General features: G+C 38.1%; 1 protein-coding gene across 1 annotated transcript in view; it reads right to left on the minus strand.

Annotated features, from left to right (window-relative positions):
* Positions 1-9,319, minus strand: part of cdh12b (cadherin 12b) — a 128,311-nt gene extending 118,992 nt beyond the window's left edge. The window contains 1 exon segment of the mRNA XM_079595684.1: positions 8,786-9,319. The gene's annotated coding sequence lies outside the window, so the exon portion shown is untranslated.
* Between the last annotated feature and the right edge of the window lie 13,572 nt (positions 9,320-22,891).

A 22,891-nucleotide genomic window follows, 5' to 3' on the forward strand; every position in this document is an offset into this window, starting at 1 on the left:
GAGGACAGAACAAGTGGATAATGTCACTGCACACACAGCATCCACAGAAAGAAAAGAGGAAGGTTTAGAGATATCATGGCACGGCGTGTGACCGCAGCACAGAGCCACATGACAGAGAACAGAAATGAACCGTGGAGAGTGAATAATGCAAACACATCATGAAATGGTGAGCCCAATTATTTAATTTCCATAATGTGACATTTACAACTAAAACAGAATATTTAGTGATAAATACTTAAGGGTGAGACTTTATTTTATCAGTCTGGGTTTGAATGAATTGAGAGAATTGGTGAATAACTAAAAATACTACTAATTTAGCTGACAGGAAAGTTTAGATTTTTTTGTTTAAATGCTAGAATATTAGAACACTATATATATTTTGCAGTTTTTTACAATGATAAGAGACATGTTATATTATAACACGTTAGATTATGAGATGATATCACTCTGCGAGCAGCCTTGGTTACATCAGAAAAGCTGAGATTTGATGCTTTCTTAAGGACCAGGGATGTTTATAAAAAAAAAAAACTAAATTGGGTCAATTTTGATGTTATGTTGTCTTTTCACATTGCAGAATACATTTCTTATGTGTCTTTTATACTGCCTCGTTGTTTTTTTTTAATATTATAATTTGTTGTTGTCTTTATTCTTCTTCCAAGCCACCTCTGCATTGGCAAAGGATTTCTCTTCTTCCTACTTTCCCTTTGCTGTTCTTTCTCTCAATGGAAATGCAATAACGTGCGTTCTTCATTGTCTGTAAATCCTTGGAAAAAATGCAGAGTGTGAGAACAAGAGAAAGATTTAAAAATAGGGTGGGGAGATTATTTGTAATATTTGTGGAACATGTTTGACGCTCAGTTGAAGTGTTTATCTCTGGACTGGGTTTACACTAAAGACATCAAAAGTCAAATTATAGCTAGTATGCAGATGTGTCGAAGCACGATTGTTCATGCTTCTGCCATGTAGTAGTGTGTGTACGAGTAGCTGCTGGAAACGCGCAGGGAGGATTGAGGCAAATCAATATAAACGATGGGGAGAAGTGGCTATCATTCAGGGGGGAAACAGGTGCAATATCTCTCTCAGATAGGAGCCCATCCATCACAGCCAGACTTTAATTTGAGTTGTTTAGGCCCCCTTCTGCTGATTGTCTCACAGCAAGTGTGTGTGTGTGTGTGTGTGTGTGTGTGTGTGTGTGTGTGTGTGTGTGTGTGTGTGTGTGTGTGTGTGTGTGTGTGTGTGTGTGTGTGTGTGTGTGTGTGTGTGTGTGTGACTGACAGTGAGGGGTTAATATAAAACAAAAAAAGCTTGAGAACGGTTGGAGTTCTGACATGGAAGGATAAAAAGACTCACGTGAAAGTGATGGAAATGAGAGAAAACACAGTGGCTCTGTTCCAATTCCTATAGTGCACTGCCTTGGGAGCATATACAAACTGTAAAGGACTGATTTAAAAAATGCTGTACATACACAGCAGTTCTTCTCACAAAGTGCACAGCTGTGAACATGTAAGTACTAAGCAATACCCTAAGATTTACATGTACACTATTGTTCTCAAGTCTGTTGTCTCTTGTGTCATGCTCACCAAAACTGCACTTACTTGATCAAAAATACAGTACAAATAGAAATATTGTGAAATATGATTACAATATGTGTGTGTGTGTATAAATGTAATTTATTTCCTGTGATGCAAAGCTGAATTTTCTATATCATTCATACAGCATCTCCAGTCGCACGATCCTTCAGAAATCGTTCTAATATACTGATTTTGAGCTCAAAATACATTTATGATTATATTTTTTTTGTGTGGAAACTCTGATACACTTTTTGAGGATTCTTGAATGAACAAAGACTTTAAAAGAACAGCATTTATTTTAAATATATACTGTATGTTTTCCCACTATAAAAAAAGAAGCTATTTTTGTTATATTTTTTGGCATTAAGTTTATATGTAATATTTATTTTACTCCATCTGCCATCTATTTTCGTAGCTTGTTGCAAAGAATGATAAGATTACCTTCTTTGTGAAGCACATGCAATGCTGCCTTTGAATTTGGCTAAAAGAAAGAATGTATAATGCCAGCTATGTAGGAAGCTCTTTTAAAACCTAGGTGTTGTTGCTTTAACCTTGAAACGCCTCAAAATGATTTGTATTCCGTTTTCTTTATTTAGTTATTTCAGGCTGCTACATGTTGAATAGATTGTGCATTGGAGTTGGTGCATTATACATGTCAAAACTTTCAGAATAGCAGTAACAATGTCATGGCAGCCACGAATGTATCTGTAACCGTACCAAGGTGACATCTCAATTGAGCGCGAGTAGACGCACGTACACGAGCGCACACACTCAAGCAGCTCTGCCTGTGATAAAACAGTGTAGAAATGAGTCCCTTTATTGAAGCTTTAAACTACATATAGCCCAAGGTGAAGGGAGTCCAAATAATCTCAATTATTGATCGGCGTTGGGCAGAGGGCTCTCCGCAGGAGTGTTTGCGGCAGTGAGTGTTGATGCCAGGCATATCCGGATGAGTGATCTGGTCGGATCTCTCGCTCTGGATGAAAATGATAATGGATACTCAGATACACACACACACACCCAAGTTCAATACCAGGAGCTATCATCACTGCGGACATGAAGGAGGGTATGAGCAGCTGCTCTGTCTTCCCATTAAAATTACATGGGAGAAAAGAAAAGAGCAGAGACAGCAAAGCAAGAAGTAGGATCTTAGAAAGCGAGAAAGAGATTAAAATAACCACAGCAAAGAAAGAAAGAACTAAAAAGGCGTAGTTCACCTAAAACTGAAAATTCTGTCACCTTAATGTTGTTCCCTGTATGCCCCCCCCCCCCCCCCCCCCCCCCCAGCTACAATAAATGGTGACTGGAGCTTTCAAGCATCAAAAAAAGCACTATGAAATATCATCAAATATTTTCATATGTATATTTTAAGTCTTATGGAGTCAAATATAATTGAAATATGTAGAATTTTGTGATTAAAAAGACCAAAGGTCACAATTAACTGACAGTCTTCCTCTCCAGTGGCCTGCTATCCATTGCAACAAGACTATTAAATTAATTAATGAATCATTCAGACTTGATTCAGATTCTCATTCTGGACCTAATCTACTGATTATTTGAATCATTAAAATGTATGATCGCTAACTTGTGACATGTAACTTCGAACTTTTATTTACCCCTAAGCGAAGAAGGAAAAAGAATTTCGCTGTGAGCCATTGACCAGCCGTTAAAATTTTCAGTGAATACAAAACAGTAAAACAGTTATTTCCTATACTAAACCTAAACTAATATTGACAAACTATATATCATTTGAAAGCTTACAATCTCTAGTTTACATATTTGGTGACTGATTTTCATTTTTTTTTTTTGAATATTTTCATACTCCTAAGGCATGTTCAGACCTTTATTTTGAAATAGTGATGGACATGAAAAATCATGAAAGAATGGTAGAAACCTCAGTTTGTTTTCATGCCAAGAGTTCAAAAGATAGCATCCATTCAATTATTTTAGAAAAAAAGGTCTGAAAATGTTTTGAATATAAAGAAAAAAAAAGAAAAAAATTCACCATGTGTGATGTGGCAGCGAGCTATAATGCACATACGTGTTCTTTTTGTGTTTCTTAGAGGTTTAATTCATTTCAAAATCTGCCAAACTTTCAATACTACTTCTGAATAGGATGTATACTTTATAAATTGTATGAACATTGTAAAAGTAATGGTTCAGATCACTCAAACAACATATGGTTATGGAGGCGCCCTTATTTGGGCAGTAATGTCAACTAGTGAAAAAGTTTGGTACTGCACCCAAATAAAATCTTACTGAAAGCTTTATATCTTATAAAGCTTAAAGCTTAGATATCAACCTAAAATTTGAAACACAATTTTGTTCAGATGTTTGGCTTTGATTTTTTTTGTGTGCATTTTTAGAGTCCACCAGGTTTTGAAAATAGCCTATATATTTTATATAAAATATGAATAATTAATTTTTTAACATTGCACATTTTCATAAACTCAAACTTCTATAACTTTTTTTCTGTTTAACTTTCTTGATTTAAAAATGTAATTATATATTCCAAAGCATTCTTGAATTACAACCATTTAAATTCGGAATGTGCATTTTCATGTCTATTAAAAAAAAGGGGGTGTTAAGAGGTTAAATTTCAGTCTCTTTTCCAGTCACCTATTGTGTGGAATCTGAAAACAGCACACAAGTAATGGAACGCTTTTATGATGCCTTTAAATGTGCACTGAAGCTTTCAAGCTTAAACAATGGTATTCAATGGAAAGGAGGATAGAAAACCTTCAAATTTTCTCTTTTGTGTTCTGCAGAAGAAAGTCATACGCGTTTGGAACAACATTAGGCTGAGTAAATGATGACAGAGCTGTCATTTTTGGATGAACTATTCCTTGAACTTTCTAAGGCCTTGTTGACTTTGGCATTAGAAGGGTTCAGCTGGCCTGTCGCATCACCTCTCTGCCACCCATTCAGTCTCCAGGATATCTGAAGGCCCTCGTCAATCACACAATAAGTACACGGGATTACCATGGATCTTTCCTGCAGCCTACGGCTCTGTGCACCACACCAGAGAGGATATCCTCCTCTGTACAGCACTGCCCAGTCATTCACTCCCTCAATGCTCTTTCACTGCATCAGCGATGGCTTTCTTTAAAGAGAGAGCTTATTCAGCTGCATTATGCATTGAGATCACTTTAAGAGAGAACTCGAGATAAGCGGCTCAGGTTTGTGTGAATGAAAAGAGCCATTGGGCTGGTTGAAATGAGGAACTTGATGCTTTGGAGTGTCAAGGGAGTGTAAAGTGTGTTAAGGACGTGTTGTGAAGTATATCTCTGGGCCATATCATACACTTTGGCAGTATTTTATTTTCTCTGAAGTCCACTTATAATGTTAAAGGTTTCTTGCCGCAGAAACAGTTGTAATTTAGCTCTTCGTGAGAATGTGTCTCCTACTTTCTGACCTTTGGAGTTAATGGCATGCGTTTTAGCTATTTTTCACAGGAAAAGATTTTTAAAGTCTGATCAGATTTTCAAAATGTGAGAGACCACAAACATGACAATAAAAAAAATCATAGATTTAACAGTTTTGTTTCTATAGTGTATGTAGTGACCAAGAGTAAACCAACATGGCGGACGACTGGCACGAAGAAATGACAATAATAGTGTTTGGAATGCTTTTAACAGATTTTTTTTGGGGGGAAAAGAAAAAGGTTTGGATGATGTCTTGTTATGCTTCCGTCTTCCATCAGCTCGCGTTTGATTGGGTATCGCTTCGTTCCACGTGACAATCCACAGCCGTTCACGTTTGTCCGCTGAGTTCTAAATATTTAAGATTTGAGATTGGTGCGGCTTAGACATCCTTCCAGGCAGATTCAATCACTCTTAATACACCACAAGAAAATCTGATAAAATAATCTGTAGAACTATCAAGATAATGGGGACTTTACCCAGGATTGAATGGGGAGAATTGGGCCCAAAATCGGCCCGGTTATCTTGTAGTGTGTGTGTGTAATCAAAAGGTGATTAGCTCAATTTTGATTGTTAATGTAGACATAAGTGTTTATATCCAAATTATAAGATTTTATCTCAGTATTGCTGTGATCATTTGGATAGGGTTAGCGATAGCGAGAACACAGATTTGAATGTTTCTGTATGATTTTGTCAAAAGGTTTAATAGAAACAGGCGAATCATTGTCATTTAGGAATAAGATCGCATGGGTGTTTAAATCGAGATAGCAATCTTTTACCGATTAATCGTGCAGCTCTGCTCTTTTTATGTGCTTTTTGAATGACCCCTTTTGCAGTGTTTTTTTCATAATTGTCTGGTTGGACTGGGAACAGAGCATGCCTACATAGTGCATTGAATTCATTCATTTAATTTAAAAGAGGAAGTAAAACCCTTTGGTCCATGCTATGGTGTTTAATTTGGTCATTTTATGGAGATGGATAGGCTGGGGGGTTTATGGGAATGGTATAGGGGCACGTTCAAGGTTAATCTGAATGTTTAGGTCTATAGTACGCACACACACACTCAAACATATCAGTGTTTCCAGCTGTTATTGACCCTTGTGTTCATGTCCCTGGACCAGTGCCACTTTATGTCATCATTTTCTCTCAATTCCAATTGAATTCTGATGAGAGGGACATAGGGACATGTCAAATCTTGCACTCCCGATCCCCTCCGTCTCAGGGTTCCCATCTGCTTTGAGCTGATTAGACCTCATTTAGCTCACCCTCAAAGCCGTCTCTCCCTCAGAGCTGTCTCTCTCTCCATCAGTGCTGATTGTCTCTCTCTCTGTGAGCTGTCTGTCTCTGGTGTTTCCAACTGGTCAAAAGAGGATTCCTCATTAAACCCAATGCTAGTGCATCTGCTATATCGCTCTGGGGAATTGGACTCTTGTTGGGACACGGCTTTGTTTTCACCAGAAGCTCAGATCACTAGGAGCTCTGCTTCTTCTACTGTCTGCTCTGATCTATGTCACAAAAGCAAACCCAAGACCTGCCAGCTCTGAGTTTCTAAAGTACGTTCAGGAGGGATCTTTGGATTGTCCCTGCCTACTGATTTCAGACACTGATTGAAGCCTGGTGTTTCCTGTCTTTGTAAAGGCTGGCTTGATCCAGGGAAAAGATAGGATGTGTTTCGGGCTTCATCTGTGAGTTAAATTCTGTCCACTGACTGTTGTGCATTCATCTTTTATTTCTTTTTTGTCCTAGAGCGTCCCACAAATCCGTGCAACCTTTAACAGATGGACGGGATCAGATTTTTTTAACGCTGGACTGCAAATGAAAATAGGTGGATAATACAGTTAGAGATGGGCCGATATTGTGTCGTATTCCTGGCACATCACATCCTCTGATTTATGACAGCTAGAGGCACAGTCTGGATGAATTTAAGTGGATGTCACAGCTCACCTCCTATTATTTTTAACATTGTTTTCTACTTTGTGGTTTATTCTAGGAATGCTGATTCTGAATTTTACTATCCAGAAGGGATTATGCCACACCTCCCCCAACACACACACACACACACATAACAGCTGCCACCATATTGTACAAACAACCACTGAGCATTATATAAATGTTTTCTCTTACTAAAAAAACTTACCACCAGAGTGCGATTCTTCTACAGTATATATACATGCCATGAGTAACTATTTAAAAAAAGATTTCCGACATGAATTGTGGGTTTGATCTTTATATTAAACCCGCAGATGATGTTCTTTTTTTTGCATTTTAATGCAATGTACAATGCAAGAAATCAAATTTTTAAGTGTCTGTTTCATACAAGCAAACATGTTAGTCTGAGACCACTTGTTAAAATGGCTGTTTTGCAACCTTTTTCCTTATAAATTATATTATCATTATAACAATTTGTTTCGAATTACAACATTTTATAAATATCTGAATGAACTCAACAAGAGAGAACCCTAATGATCATGTCCTCCAGCATGATTTGAAATGATCCAAATACCATTTTGTGCTTCAGTGGAAGCAAGAACATCTGGTCTTTTGTATGAATTAATTCACTTGGCTAATTTCACAAATTTTCAAAAACATTTTTTTTGTTTAATTATCAAACCCCAAGACTTTACTTATATCTAGTTTTAAATGGTAAACATGTACATTGAGATATGTACAGCCCTAAATCAAATAATAATAATAAATGTTTATTAATATTATTATTCCTCTTTTCTTGCCAGCCTATATAAGCCTTATAAAAGTCAAGTTGTGCATTTTCAGCTATCACATAAGTCTTGCATTTGTTTATCCAAATCAGCATGCCACATCTACCTTCTTAAAAACAAAGAAATACAGTATGGAGTGCATGTTTTTTTTGTATGTGATTCATATACCTCAGCAACACAGAAACCGCTTGAGTTCTAATCCCTCTCGCATGTCACAAAGTCCATAATCTCTGTGAGATTAAATTAATATGTACATAAACACCGCGTTGTACATGACTGGCTCTATTAATAGTATGACAATTATGTGTGAGAAACAAAGATTTAGCAAGTGCACTATGTGAATTAAGTATCATACTCATAATTCACAACACGCTGAAACTGTTCATTGCACTGCTGTTTCATCTGGGAACAAACTGTCAGTAGAGCCACTTGAGATATCCAGCGCTGCAAGTAATTTGTCTGTCTTTTCTAGTCCCTCAAAAGCACTTGAAGCGGGACCTTGATGTTGCCCAAATGTCTCTTGGCAGACCTCTTTTTTGAGCCAGTGTTTCACTACTTTGTGGCAGTAAGAAACGAAGCACACATCTGCTTTTATATGTAAATGTTGCCTCACTCATAATTGAAGCTCACACACACTCCAGGCAGGTACGAGTGTTTGCACTGGTGGGTTGCAATCAGTATTTCCACTCCAATCTCTGCAAGTATCAAGCCAGTTTTCACCTGACTGAAGAGTCAGCAAAACAACCTTCCCCCAGCCTCCACAGTCAAACTATAATGCCTTTCCAAAAACGAGGGCAAAACTGTGCAGGGATTAACCATGGGCATGTTTTCTTCTGGACTCTTAGCACTGAAAGTATTGCAGCTTACATGGCTGTACGATTGAGGATAAACGCTCATAACTGAGGATGCTGACAGGTCAGTGATTTAGCAGGGGCTTGAGAGGAACCCAACACTTACACCAAGAGTTATGAGCTCTCCGCGCTCCCTAACTGTTCATTACTGACCTGTTAAGAAAGTCCACATCAGCAAAACACACTCACAGATTCAGGAGGTTTGAGCTCAGAAAATGTCCTACCTTAATTAAGTCCTTTTCCACCGGGCAAAATGATAGATTGAGGCTGGAAACCAGTAAAATCCAAAACGCTTCACAAACTCTCTTCCTTCATCTGTCCTCAGCCTCTTTTCAATCCTCGTTTCACCTTGCCTTCCTTGTTTTAGTTCCTTGTTTTCTCATTTACTATCTCTCTCTCAGGAGTCTATCGTTCTTTTTCATCCTGTAGGCTACAGTACAGAAGCGGAGACGGATGCGCGTGCCGCCAGTGAGGAAAGAAATAAGGTTGAGCGAGCGCACGCGCGCGAGAGAGAGTGCTGAAGTGTACGTCCCTGCGGTTTTAGAATGAACAGAGCGCGCGCGAGTGTGTGTGTGTGTGTGTGTGTGTGTGTGAGAGAGAGAGAGAGAGTGACAGTGAGTGAGATGGTCGGAGAGGAAAAGACCGAGCGGAATGAGAGAGCGCTTTGCTGACTGGCTCGCTGGCTCGCTGGCTCGCGGCTCTGCGGTCCGTGGCGCGCGTGATTGGAGAGAGTGCGACCCCTGTCAGGTCTCCGGAGTGAGGGATCTTCATCAACTACATTAGAGAGATGGAGCCTCCCCTCTATCCCTCCCTTCACTCCTCCTCCCTCCCTTCCGTCAGTCCCGCAGAGAATCAACGATCTGTGTGGTCATCGCAGTATGCTAATCCCGGTCTCGGCGTCTCACGGGAACGGTGTGTGTTTTTTTTTTTTTTTTTTACCAAACGAATACACTTGCAGATGTCCTGTGTTAGTCTGGTTTCACTAAATCTCTCTCTCTAACATTTCGGAATAAAGTTGTTTTTAAACACGGTGCAAGTAAGAATAATGATTGATTTTAATTACTGTATGGAAGATCTTGTCACTTGAAGGTATCTGGTGGTGCAATGAGGCTTTGTGTTCTGTATTTGAAGATGTTTTTTGGGTGTAATTTAAGTGTACTGTGAGTTGTAATAAAGGTTTGTTAATATTCAAAACTCTCTCTCTCTCTCTCTCTCTCTCTCTCTCTCTCTCTCTCTCTCTCTCTCTCTCTCTCTCTCTCTCTCTATATATATATATATATATATATAAGTAGGCATAAATAGTCTAATCAATAATTATGTTTAATTGTGACAATTGTGTTTTGCAATTGTATGAATTGATTGCATACAATCAATTGCATCCTCTCCTCCCCCCACACAACCCACACACACACACACACTAATAATTTTGTTTGTGTTGTTATTCATTTATTTATATGCATCTCTGTGAAATATGTAAACCTCCATTACTCCTCAGAAGTGGCAGGTCTTCGTTAATGCTGACCTATTTTTGAGGGATTCCTGCTGCGGCAGAGTCATAACATTGATGCATCTGGGGAGCATGCACACACAAAAATGTTGTACAGTTGGGGGGTGAGACAACTAGGGAAAATTGTTCTTTTTTTCAGTTTATTTTTCTATAATTTAATCCTTTCTTTCATTACAGAATATATTATAAGCATAATATTATGGCTGAAAAGTTTGGTTGAAATTTGGTGCAATGCTGCTAACCAGGAACTTTTTGCATGGGTAGTTGGTTTGATGGCTGAATGATTGAATCCAGGCTGGACTCTTTTACACTCTGCTTCAACTCCTACCCTCATAAAGTGACAGGCAAATATAGATGGTGATATGTAACCTTTAAGGATAGGGGTTTGTCATGAAGAGGAGCTGTGTGCCTTGACGGCCATCACTCATGGGAAAGGTTAACTTTTCCGTTCACATTTCTCCTGCATCTCAAATAACTAGACCCACACTTCATGAATGCAACGTGGAATAATGGTTCTCTTAAGGTGTACCTACAAGACTCTTTTATGAGCTAAAATAATGTATGTAAAAAAAAAATAAAAAAAAATCTTCATGGTCAGTCAGAAAATAAGTGAGGTTTTGACTTTTTGAACTTCTCTTTCAATTTAAGATGCATGCTTTTTCAGCAAGTATAATACGATGTCTTATTCCTCCTCTTCTAACCTTGTTCAGTTTTTGTCCAGTATTTTCAGAAAAAAAGAGATGACATCATATACGCCTGAAGTTTTCAATGTGGTGTCCTTCAGAATGAGATAGAGGGAAGATAGTACAAGGTATATTGCCCATCCACCATATCCAACTCTCTTGACCATTATCTATATATATATAATTAGCTTTTTGATCTTACAAAACTAATGCAGCTTACAGTATACTTAGTACACATTATAATATCAAACTTGTTTTTGGTTGTTGTTGCCTTGTCAGAGGCATAATGTAGCACTCTGTTTTGCCTTATTTTCCCCTAAAAAACAATTTTACTTGAGAAATTTCTCTGCTCGAGATATTACAGTAAGACAATACATCTTCAATAACTGTGTTTTTTTCTTATTCGACTGACAAATAAAACATATATATTTAAAAAGTCAAATATTGTATGCATTGTTTCTTATACTGTATGTGATGCGTTCGTGTAAGAAAAATATCATATTTATAACTTTATCGACTAAAATAACTAGCTTCCGGCAGACGGCCCTACGCATCGATTTACGGCGAAAGAGTAGCCTTTGACATGACGCACTGACGAACGTGGAAGCGCAGAGGATAGAGCAAAACAAAACACCAGTCACAAATTTTTTGAGAGAAATGTCGGAGGAGCTTGAGCTTATTGCCCAGCGCTGTTTGTTTCGTCAAAGCTTACACTACTCCTGCATCCAACGTCATACATCGGCAAGAGTTTCTCTTTTGGCGTAAGTCGACTTGCGTTGGCCGTCTGCCGGAAACTAGTTATTTTAGTCGATAAAGTTTTAAATATGGATATTCTTGCACAAACACATCGCTTTGCATCAGAAGGCCTTTATTAGAGCAATCCCTGAGCCAACCGTGCGAGTCTCCGCTGATAATCAGTGCGATGGATAGCATTAAGGAAGCAGTTGTTCGTAGTGATTCATTTGGACAGCTCCCCCTCTACTGGAACTGGGAGTGATCAGAGATTAATTAAGCAGGTGTACAGCTGTGACAGAGCAGCGTCCAAACATATGGACATGAATAGAGCAAGAATGAGACAGGCACGCGAGGACAGCCGGGCTAAATGATCCTGTATAGTGCCTTCCCATCTCCCTGAATGGTTAAATCCATTGACTGCTTAGTTCAAATGCAGGGGGAGCTGTATTCGGTATGCTTCCATGGAATTGTAACATTACTGGACTGGAGTATTGGATTAGACCAGACACACACACACACACACACCATCAACGTCGTAACGGCTCCAGACGTGGCCCCTCCCCACTCGGGGTCACCTCCCATCCAGATGGTGTGTAACCCTCAGCGGGGCATGAAGATAATCCTCTTAGAAAACACACACACACATACACAAATATAAAACACATGCTGAGGAAAGGGATAAGATAAAGATGAACGGTCAACCCCTTTGCTTAAGTGTACTTGTGCTTTTGGTTATAGACTCTTAAAATGCAAGGTTATCCTGCTGACTGGAGAGATGTATCCGTATCTGCTCTTTTATCTCGGTTTGTGTAGCTGAATTAAACTCTTCATATACAGTAGTCTTTCGTTTGCTCTACGAGAGGTTGTACATGTAAACTTGTCTTTCAGCCAGTCCGTCTCACTCTGCACTTTCTGTATTTCTGGACCTGTTGAGTTCTGTGAGTTCTTTTCCCTTAAATATCTGATGCTGTCTGACAGAAAATTGCACAAGGGTATCATGCCCGCCGCTGAAATCGCTCTGTGCATATGAAATTGTCTGCAAATTGCTGTTCGTGGAGAACAAGCAAAGCAAGGCATTGCAATTCTTAGACAATGGGGGGTTAAATCAAGTGGTTTAAGGCGAATTCACACAGTGCACACTAATTAATTACCAGGCGCGACGCAAGTGTTTTTTGCTAGTTTCAGTCTGACACAATTATACTTTTCACGTCCTGCGCCACGTTGTTTAAATAGCAAATGCATTTGCGCCCATCTGTGCGCCCATGGGTGTGCTGGTCTGAAAACGAGTTGTGTTCAGGCGCATTGTTGGCGCGTTTCTATTTTGAGGCAACTGAAATAGACTGCGCCTTTGACCAACTGAAACCTGGTCTAAAGTCAATGGCGCACTATTATTTTTGTTATTTTAAGGGTGCATTATTAATATTATGCACCTATAGGTGGGTGCACAATGCACATACACTCTGCTTATTACACACACAGTTTGTGCAAGAGCACAAACATGCCAAATATTACAAATGAAAGGGTTACTATGTAAAATATTCTTATTGTGTACATAAAGATATGGTGGAATCCGGCTTGTCTCATAGATGGTGTGCTCGCGCACTTTAACCTCACGCAAGAGAAGATCCGTTTACGATTGGAGAAGCGGTCAGTCTTTCCGCTTGCAAAATCCGCAATGTAAATAGCGAATCCGCCATGGCGCGAGCACAACTGGCTTTTAAAGGGAATGGGAGATGAGACTCTGATTGGTTTATTACACGTTACGCCCAAAACACACTCATTACTCAGAGAACAGTGACAATCCTTTTAGACCATGTTTCCCGTCGTTAAACTAGCAAAAGTGGATTCAGACATGCCCTAAATGCACTTGCGCCCTGAGCTTTAGACCATGCGCTTAGATCTTTCAAATTAGGCCCATTGTCTTTGCGCATTGCATATGGACTTGTCTGAACTTGTCTTTCAACCAAAATGTCTTTGTGTCTGTCTCACTCAACAGTTTCTAGATTTCTTGAGTTTAGAGTGTCCCGTGAGTTCTTTTCCCTTGAATATCTGATGCTGTCTGAAGGAAAACTGCACAAGGGTATCATGCCCGCCGCTGGCTATATGCATATGAAATTGTCTGAAGAAATGACTGTTCCCAGAGAGTGAGCAGAGCAAGGCGTTCTGTTTCCTAGTCAGGGTAGAGAATCAAGTGGTCAGAGGATGATTCAATTAGAAATTAACAAAGGTAATTAATTAATCTGTAAAACACTGAATGTCACTCAGGAATGAATGTAAAAAATTGAAAAATTCACAAGATGCAAAGTAATTCAGCTCAGTCTACTTTCTATGCATTAAAATATATCATCTGCGCACTTTGGTTTTGATCATGGCAGCAGCAATTTATCAGACGATGGTTATCAAGCATACATGTAGACTCGAGGTGTAATCAAACACACTCGGATGCCTGGATCACAGTGATGTCGTGAAACTGTTAAGTACCAGTAAAATATTCCAGAACTTAGCAAGACGTGATGTGGAAGATGTGATTTACAATACAATACAATTTACAATACAATACTGCATTTACAATAAAATTTTTGGGCATAAATTGGGTGCTAAAACATTGCATGCAAATAACTGCAATGGCACTTTCACACCAGCTAATTGTGATATGCAATAGGTTCTTTCATCAAAGAATCCTACACATTTATTATTATGGTGTCTACAGAAATATTAAGCAGCACAACCGTTTTCAACATGTTTCTTGAGCAGCAAGTCAGCATATTTGAATGATTCCTGAAGGATCAGCTAACACTAAAGACTGAACTGCTTTGCATCACAAGGGGAAAAAAGTACATTTTAAAATATATTAAATAGAAAACTGTTATTTTAAATTGTGACAATATTACAAAATATAACTGTCTATAATCTCAGGAGAAATATAAAAGGTACAAATGCTGTCACTAAAGTATATTGGTACCTAAAGGAAAACAAAAGTGTACCTTTTGAAAAGGTATCGCCCCATGACAGATTTTTTAAAAATTATCTGAGAGTGTACTGTATTTTAATCATCAATTAAATAGCTTGGTGAGCATAAAGATACTTCTTTCAAAAATGTTTAAAACATCTTACCAACACCAAACTTTTGAAAATAATGTCGTTCAGTCACCCAGAAATGTTGTCATCGTTTACTTACCATTATAAATCTTTTCTAGATGTTTTTTTTTTTGTCTTGGAGCAAGGCTAATATCAGTCCAGAGCAGAGCGAATACCATAAAAGTAGCATTGAATACTATATATCAAGCCTTCTGAAGCCATAACTGTTTGTGGGAAAAGCGTGAGTTGTTGTTATTTGCTGAAACTTTCCTGCCACGTCTCTCAAACCTCATTTAAACTCAGCATGTTGTAATCAGTCACAATACATGCTAGAGCTAATTGCATTTGACAGTTGATGTCAAACCTCGTGCACTGAATGTTTTGGCAGCAAGTTTATAATGGTAAGTTAAAAATATGTGCAGAAGTGGAGGGGGCGATTACATTCCAGTCTCCTCTTCACACAAGTCAAATAGCTTCTGCCTTCAAATATAATGCACACGCCATGGGAGTGGTTTCATGGTACTTATGTGGATCTGTCATTTTTAGCGCTCCAGCTTGGGGAAAAAAAAGGAATCTAACTCAATTTGTTTTTCACAGAAGACAGAAATACAGGTTTGGAAATGAGAATGAGTAAATTATGATATCATTTCAATTTAAATTTAACTCTAAAGGTTTAGCCTTGGGTAAAGTAAAAGTCTAAACATCCTTGGAAATCCCTTGCAACCTGAATGGAGCATAAAGTGACATTTTGTTGGTGTAGTATACAAGTCTAGAGTTTCTTTTTGAGAGTGTGTTGATCATATATCACAACTTTACCAACACTCACATACCATGGTGGATATAAAGAATAATAAGTGGTAGTTTGTCTGTAGTCAGTACTCATCTAGCTATCTCTTTCAACAGAGTTTAGATGGTAGAACATGGAGGTTTAGTGATCGGTTGCTGTTTTCCCTTTCGGGAAGGAAAAACAAAGGATGAGTCATGCTGAGAGGAGTTGTCCCGACTGCTGTGCCATTGTATGCACAGAAACAATTATTCTGACTGAAGAGCGTTTTAAAAGACTGCTATCAGCAAGCTCAATTCCCTTTCACTCAGATTGACAAATCGACCTTGAGAATGAGTGACCACTAAGTGACTCCATTAGGCACAGATGCTCACTATTGGATAGAGGAAACACACCTCTTGTGTGTCTTTCTTCGAAAGTCACAATCTCTCCCTGATTATGTTTCTCTTTTTATGCACAGACAAAATGGCAAGCGAAATTGAGCTTCATTTTCACTGAACCAATTGACAACTCTTTATGCATGCAGTATTATGGGGAGGTACACAAAAACTCTCCTACAACAAGGAATACATGCATGTTTGTGAGTGACCACTGCAGAGCCACAACTTACAGTAGTTGTTAGTTCTATGTCAGAACGTCGCCTCACTATTCTGCCCTACAAAGGCAAAACGCCGTAACATCATGTTTGGTCAAAAATGAGTTAGTGTCATTTTTGTGGTATTTGAGACCTCCTTTATCATGTGAATAAATATTGTGAGTCAATTTGATCGTTTTAACGAGAAAATAAAGGTCTATGACAACCGTAACTTCCAAAACCATACGAGAAACCACAGCAGAACGCCGTAACAGTTGTTACGGCTCTTTGCCTTTGTTCCAGCACGCTGAAGTTGAGTTAAGGTGTTCTGACTTAGTTTAGCCTGGCATCAAGAGAGATGTTACGGTGCCGCTGTGATGTTACTGTACTCTGGTTTTGTCATACTGTCAAAGTGTGCCGCTCTTTAACGTAATTATCACCAAACCACGTAACATACACACGACACATCTTTGAAATAAAGTGTAGACTGACATTGAAACAACATCGTTTTGCTCATCGAATTAACGTTGAATCAACGTCAGACACGCCATTCAACCGCATTTCAATGTTGAATCAATGTTTTATTTTCGGTGTAATAACGTTCTGAAGTTGATTCAACGTTGAAATTTGATTGATGATTGATACTAACCTTTACAACTAAAAATCAACGTTGAATCGACATCGGTCTGCTATCTGGGATAACATTATATTATTACTCTGTGACAGCGTAATGGACCATTACTCTCGTGAAAAAATGTTGCTATCACCCAGAAAGGTGGTTCAAACGTAGTTAGAATAGTCCACGTGACTAGTAGTTCAACCTTAATGTTATGAAGCGATGAGAATACTTTTTGTGCGCAAAACCCCTCCTAAAATAACGACTTTATTCAACAATCTCTTCTCTTATGTTTCTCTCTTTATGCACAGACAAAATGGCAAGCGAAATTGAGCTTCATTTTCACTGAACCAATTGACAACTCTTTATGCATGCAGTATTATGGGGAGGTACACAAAAACTCTCCTACAACAAGGAATACATGCATGTTTGTGAGTGACCACTGCAGAGCCACAACTTACAGTAGTTGTTAGTTCTACGTCAGAACGTCGCCTCACTATTGGCCAGCATCACACACATGACCAGCGTCGGCCAATAGTGAGCCGACGTTCTGACGTAGGACCCAGAAGCGCTGCACTGTTTACGTCAACAGCATATGAGATTGCCATGGAAGAGAAGAGATTGTTGAATAAAGTCGTTATTTTAGGGGGGGTTTTGCGCACAAAAAGTATTCTCATCGCTTCATAACATTAAGGTTGAACTACTAGTCACGTGGACTATTCTAACTACGTTTGTACCACCTTTCTGGGTCGTGAAAGTTGCAATGGCATTGCTGTCAATGGAGGGACAGAAAGCTCTCAGATTTCATCAAAAATATCTTCACTTGTGTTTCTGAGTGAAGGTCTTACGGTTTTAGAACGACATGAGGGTGAGTAATTAATGACTTTTTCGTTTTTGGATGAACTAACCCTTTAAGCACATTCCTAACATTCTTTCAACTTAAATTCAAAATAACTCACAATTGCATGCATAACACTTTGAATTCAGCTCAACATATTTTACATTGAATGTGTCTTTGCCGACCTCTTGTGGAAAAAATATATAACACAATATTTCATGGCTCTTGCCACTAGATGGCTTTATAGCTCTATTTGGAGCAAATGAGCTGTTCCGCTGGGTCCTGAAGTAATTTCTCTTCAGTATGCATTCAGATACACATGCATGTAGGCATCATCAAATCTTTTTTTTTGTAAAGTTTTAGCATTTTTAGTTTTTAGGATTTTCTGTGTGTACGGAAGTATTCCTCGCATTCCATTAATTCGTAAGGGGGTCAAATTGACCCGAGAGGAAAGAATTTGTTACTTTTCGAAATTTCAACCACAAAACTCCTTGAATCCATACATTTTTTTTTGTGTGTGTGTATTCATGGTTCAAGTGCGACATAAGTCCTTGGGTCTTGGACCCCTCTGATAAAAAAAATGACCCGAGGGAAGGATGGTCAAAAACACTTACATTTTCTCATAATATACATTGCAAATCATCTCATTTATCAAAGAGTCTTAAAACGGTTAGTTCAGACTCTCTAATCCTCTTGTTTTTGTGAGCCTCCGCTGCTCTGATTGGTCAGATGGTCCATGTATGGTCTACCGCTTACAGAGCGCGTCAGAAAACGAAACGCATATTACCATATCTGAATTTCAGCTCTGGATCTTCCTCAGCACTTGATACACAGTGCTATGAACAAAAGCGTTTGCTTTACCGTATATCAGTTTTAACATGTCGACAACACAAACCGAACTCTTCCAGGCCTCCGCCACAACAGTGTTTGAGGGGCGGGTCAAAGTAGAAGTTGTTCGTGGGCAGCCAATGGTTGGCATTATGCAAATGTGTTACATTTTACGTAGGTATGTAACAGGAAGTGTGATTGGAATTGCTGAACGAGTCGTTTCAGCCGTTCAGAATCGATCCTTTCTTTCAGGAGATGATAACTTTATTTGACGTGCATTTTGATCTTTACAATTGTTTTAGACCTTTTACAATCACAAACAGCAAAAAATTTAAATAATTATAATAAAAAATATAAACATTATAGGGGCACTTTAAAGAATTATGCTTGAAACCTTGAGGGTTCAAATCAAATAAGAGGTCTTCAGAATTTCTGTGAAAGATAGTAAAATGGTGTGTTCAAGGACATCCTTTCTAATTGCTGTCCCTTAAACAAAACTCTTTATACTATTCATTGCAGAAAACCTTGACACTCTATTTAAGTGTTTACGCATTGTTTTGTAAATGACCTTTATTTATTGAATTTTTAGTAATCATTTTTTTTTTGTGCATCAGACTTCTTGTGAATGGAGATACGGATGGATGGTCCCAGTAAAAAAAAAAAGAAAATGCATTGTAAGACACTTCTGTAAAATGTTCAAAACAGGAAAAAAGCGTATTCTTGCACAGAGAAGGTTTTGCTTTGCCCTCATGAACATCTTGACGTGCCGTCACTTCTCAGAATTGTTGCACAGATAGCTGGCCTTGTTATCTTGCCACAACACTGTGTTAAAAACCACAGTTATTGGTTTTTCAATGAATTTGTTCAATGAGTTTCCTTCACTGATTTCGAATATCCATTGAATGACAAGTGAGACTCATTGGGGAGCACTGACTGCAACTCAGACGCTGAGTTACAATACATTTGCAATGCAGGGAGTCTGCTTAACAAGCCCTACAAAATATGCTCTCTGAGAGATTATTAGGGCTGAGCGATATGATGGTATAAATACATAAACATGTATGCATTTATCAATACTTGACCTGCCTAATTTAAATACAAAACAGCACCAAAATTGAACATTGCCTGATGGGATTTCTTTGTCATTGTATATCAGGATATACTTTTTTTCAGATAATTTTATTTTGTGTTTATATTGATATTTATTATTGGAATATTAAACAAAAATAATAGCTATAATATTAGCGATAATATTTTATTTAATTTGTCTTATTTTTTTTGCTTGAAATTACCAAATTAACTGATAGGCAAATAACACAGATAGAAGCACATAACCCTGGTTTAAAAAACAAATTTAACTATAAACGTGTCCCTCAAATCTGATTGGTTGATTGGAATGTTGGTGATCAACATCTTTGTTGATCCAGGAACATGTTGCACTTCACTGTAAAAAAAGATTAGTTGACTCAACTTAACTAAGTCAAGTCATCTTGTTGCTTTGACTGAGTTAATTTGAGTCAACTTATAGTGTCAAGTTTATTACACTTCAAAACACGAATTGATGCATAAACTTGACACTATAAGTTGACTCAAATTAACTCAGTCAAAGCAACAAGATGACTTGACTTAGTTAAGTTGAGTAAACTAATTTTTTTTTACAGTGTTGGTGAAAACAGGTTCTGCCTATTTGCTATCTCTTTTTAAGACCCCATGTACTATTTCTCAGTATCTGCCTCATCTTTGTAGCCCTTCTTATTTTCTGTCCCTTCACGTGTGCGCTGAAATGGGACAGATTATGAGTGTCTGTATTGGTTTGACAGTGTCCGTGAGTGTGCCCTGTGTGTGTGTTTGTCTCTAGGGGGAAAGGATATTGAGGACTCAGGTGTGTTAGTGTCATTAGTGAGCAAGCTAATCGAAGGGCCCTGCTGTCTGCGGACCACAGCCCTCTTATAACTAGACCGTTTGCTCTCTCTGGACCAGCTGCGTGTCTGTCTGTGTCTGTCCGCTCATGAGTCTCAACAGTCTGGGCTTTCTTTGTTCCTGGCTCATTATGTACCACAGTCTGAACCCACAATTCCCATCTATTCATTTAAGTTATCTCATCCACACTTTCTTTAAAGATGATAATGTGACATTGTGTTCCCTTTTCAAGCTTGATGAAAGACTTTTCGAATCAGGTGCAAAATACACGTTTCTCAAATAAGCGTCTAATCATCTTGATGTATTTATAGCATGCATAATTAAAATGACAAAAGACAAGGCATACTTTTGTCTTTTTATATGCACTTTACAAGATCGTTTTATTTTGTTCACTGCCTTTATATACGTTTGTGGTAAATCAAGACTATAAGCAACAGAAAGGTTTAATTATCTTCCAAATGCTTTCCAGCAAGATAAATCATTTTTACATTTTTGTTTAAAAGAGATTTAGTTTGAGATCAACAAGGTTTCCTATACAGATTCGTAGTCATTAAACACCCAAACTGAGAGATTTAGTGGTATATGCTATTTTGGTTAATGAGACTGTCCAGGATTTGATACTTGAACACCAATATGTCACAGACACAGACATTTTAATGGTATGTGTTTTTTAGTTTTTTTTTTTAGTTTAAGGGTTACCTGAATGCTTAATAATGTATTTGAAGAAAAAAATAATAGTAAAATACAATAAAAGGAGTGAGGAATAAACAATAAAACTCGACCAGTGCCACATAGAGAGACTGTTCTGATTCCTGTTAGTCTGACAGTTGCACTTCCATATTGATATACTCTGGTATACAAGGTAAAAAAAGATTCCACTCTTCCTGTTCTCTCTCTCACTAGAAAAAAAACAAACACACATTTTTGAAACCCAGTCTGCATTTTTGCATTTTCTAAAGATAATGTGGGTTGTGCAAAACCTGTGCTAAACTCACAGCCCCAGGTGTTGTGGGTGTTTAAGACTGGATTCGTGTCGCTAGGGTGTTCTGAATGGTTGCTAGATGGTAACTCAGTCTAAAGAGCCCACCCACAAATACATATGATAATCACATTTACATTTGCATTTACATTTAATCATTTAGCAAATGCTTTTATTCAAAGTGACTTACAAATGAGGAGAGCAATAGAAGCAGTTAAACTAACAATAGGACAACAATATGTAAATGCTGCAACCCTTCTCAGTGTGGTCTAATTCAATTCATTCAATTCAATTCAACTTTATTCCAGACTTTTGGTCCAATATATATACAAGACCAACACACCAAATAAGAAGAAACAACAATTAAATAGACATTTTCAAAGGACAGCTGTACCAGTGTCTCCACAGCTTGGACTGGTAGCAGATTGCACTAAATCTAATATTTGTTAGTGAAATAATTATTTCATTCTCAGACGTATTTAACCTACAGATAAAGATACATTAACTTTCGCAAAGGTGCTTGTAAAGTGTTAATTCGAGCTGTGACAAACATTTCACTCGCACTAGTCCATCTTGGTCGGCTTAAAAGCACACGACACGCATCATTGTAGGCCACCTGCAGCCTTTGCAAACTGACTTTTTTATAGTGTGTGAAGATAGAAGATATGCCCAAAATACTTGATTTTCCTTGTAACCTCAAGAACAAGATTTGATGGAAAGAAGTCTGGAAATTTCATAAACTAGTCTTCATTAGTCCTACAGATCATGGCCACACTCTTAGCATTATACTGTATGTCATGTTCTATACCATAGACTGAACAAATGTTGAGTAACTGCTGTAGACTAGCAGTGCTTGGACTAAACACTACGAGATCATCTGGATACATCAGGTGATTCAGAACAAAATCCCCACCCACACAACCAGTATTACACACTCAGAGCCATGTTGACAGTTCGTCCAAATACAAGTTAAAAAGAACTGTGGCCAAGATTCTCCCCCCATTAGCCTACTAACTTTGAATGGAGTAGACACACTGTTCCCCCATTTGATCTGCATTGTTTGCTGTGCATACCAGTAGGTTAAAATACGTACATATTTGGGTACACCTTTTTGGATTCATTTAATAAATACTTTTGTGTGGTTTACTCTATCGAATGCTTTAGATGCATCTAAGAAACTCATAAAATGGCGGAGCTCTGGTTTTTATATTTAGCAATTGTATCTCTTTGAGAGCATATACACATGTCTGTGCCCAGCATAGCCTTAAAACCAAACTGGTTATGTGTAGATTTAACACATTCTGAAATACTGTCCAGCAGGATTGTTTCCATAATTTTTGACATTGGTCAATGCTATTGGTCTGTAATTGTCAGAACTGCCGACATTCCCAGTTTTGTCTTTGACCACGGGAACTAACAAGACAGTTCAAATTGAGTCACATAAAAAAACAAGTACAAGAAAAGCAGTAAAACAGATAGAAAGCAGTGGAGCCAACCTCGCACCTGCAAACTTTAAATGCTCAGGAGCAACACCATCCAACCCACTTGCTTTATTATTAGAACATTTGCAAATTGCTTTAAAACTTATTGTGACATATTTTATCTGTGCTGTCAACTTTACTCACAGTATAGGACTCGCTCTTAACACAATTAAACTAACTACTGTAGTGTTGTCGCCAAAGTTCTAAGATATTATCAGTACCTGACATGATGCCATCAACCACACATGGTAGTGACATTTTACTGGCAGGCATGCCTTTCACTTCCTTCAGAAGTCATACGTGTTGT

This window comes from Phoxinus phoxinus (genome assembly GCF_949152265.1).
Source record: "Phoxinus phoxinus genome assembly, chromosome: 21".
Taxonomy (NCBI): Eukaryota; Metazoa; Chordata; class Actinopteri; order Cypriniformes; family Leuciscidae; genus Phoxinus; species Phoxinus phoxinus.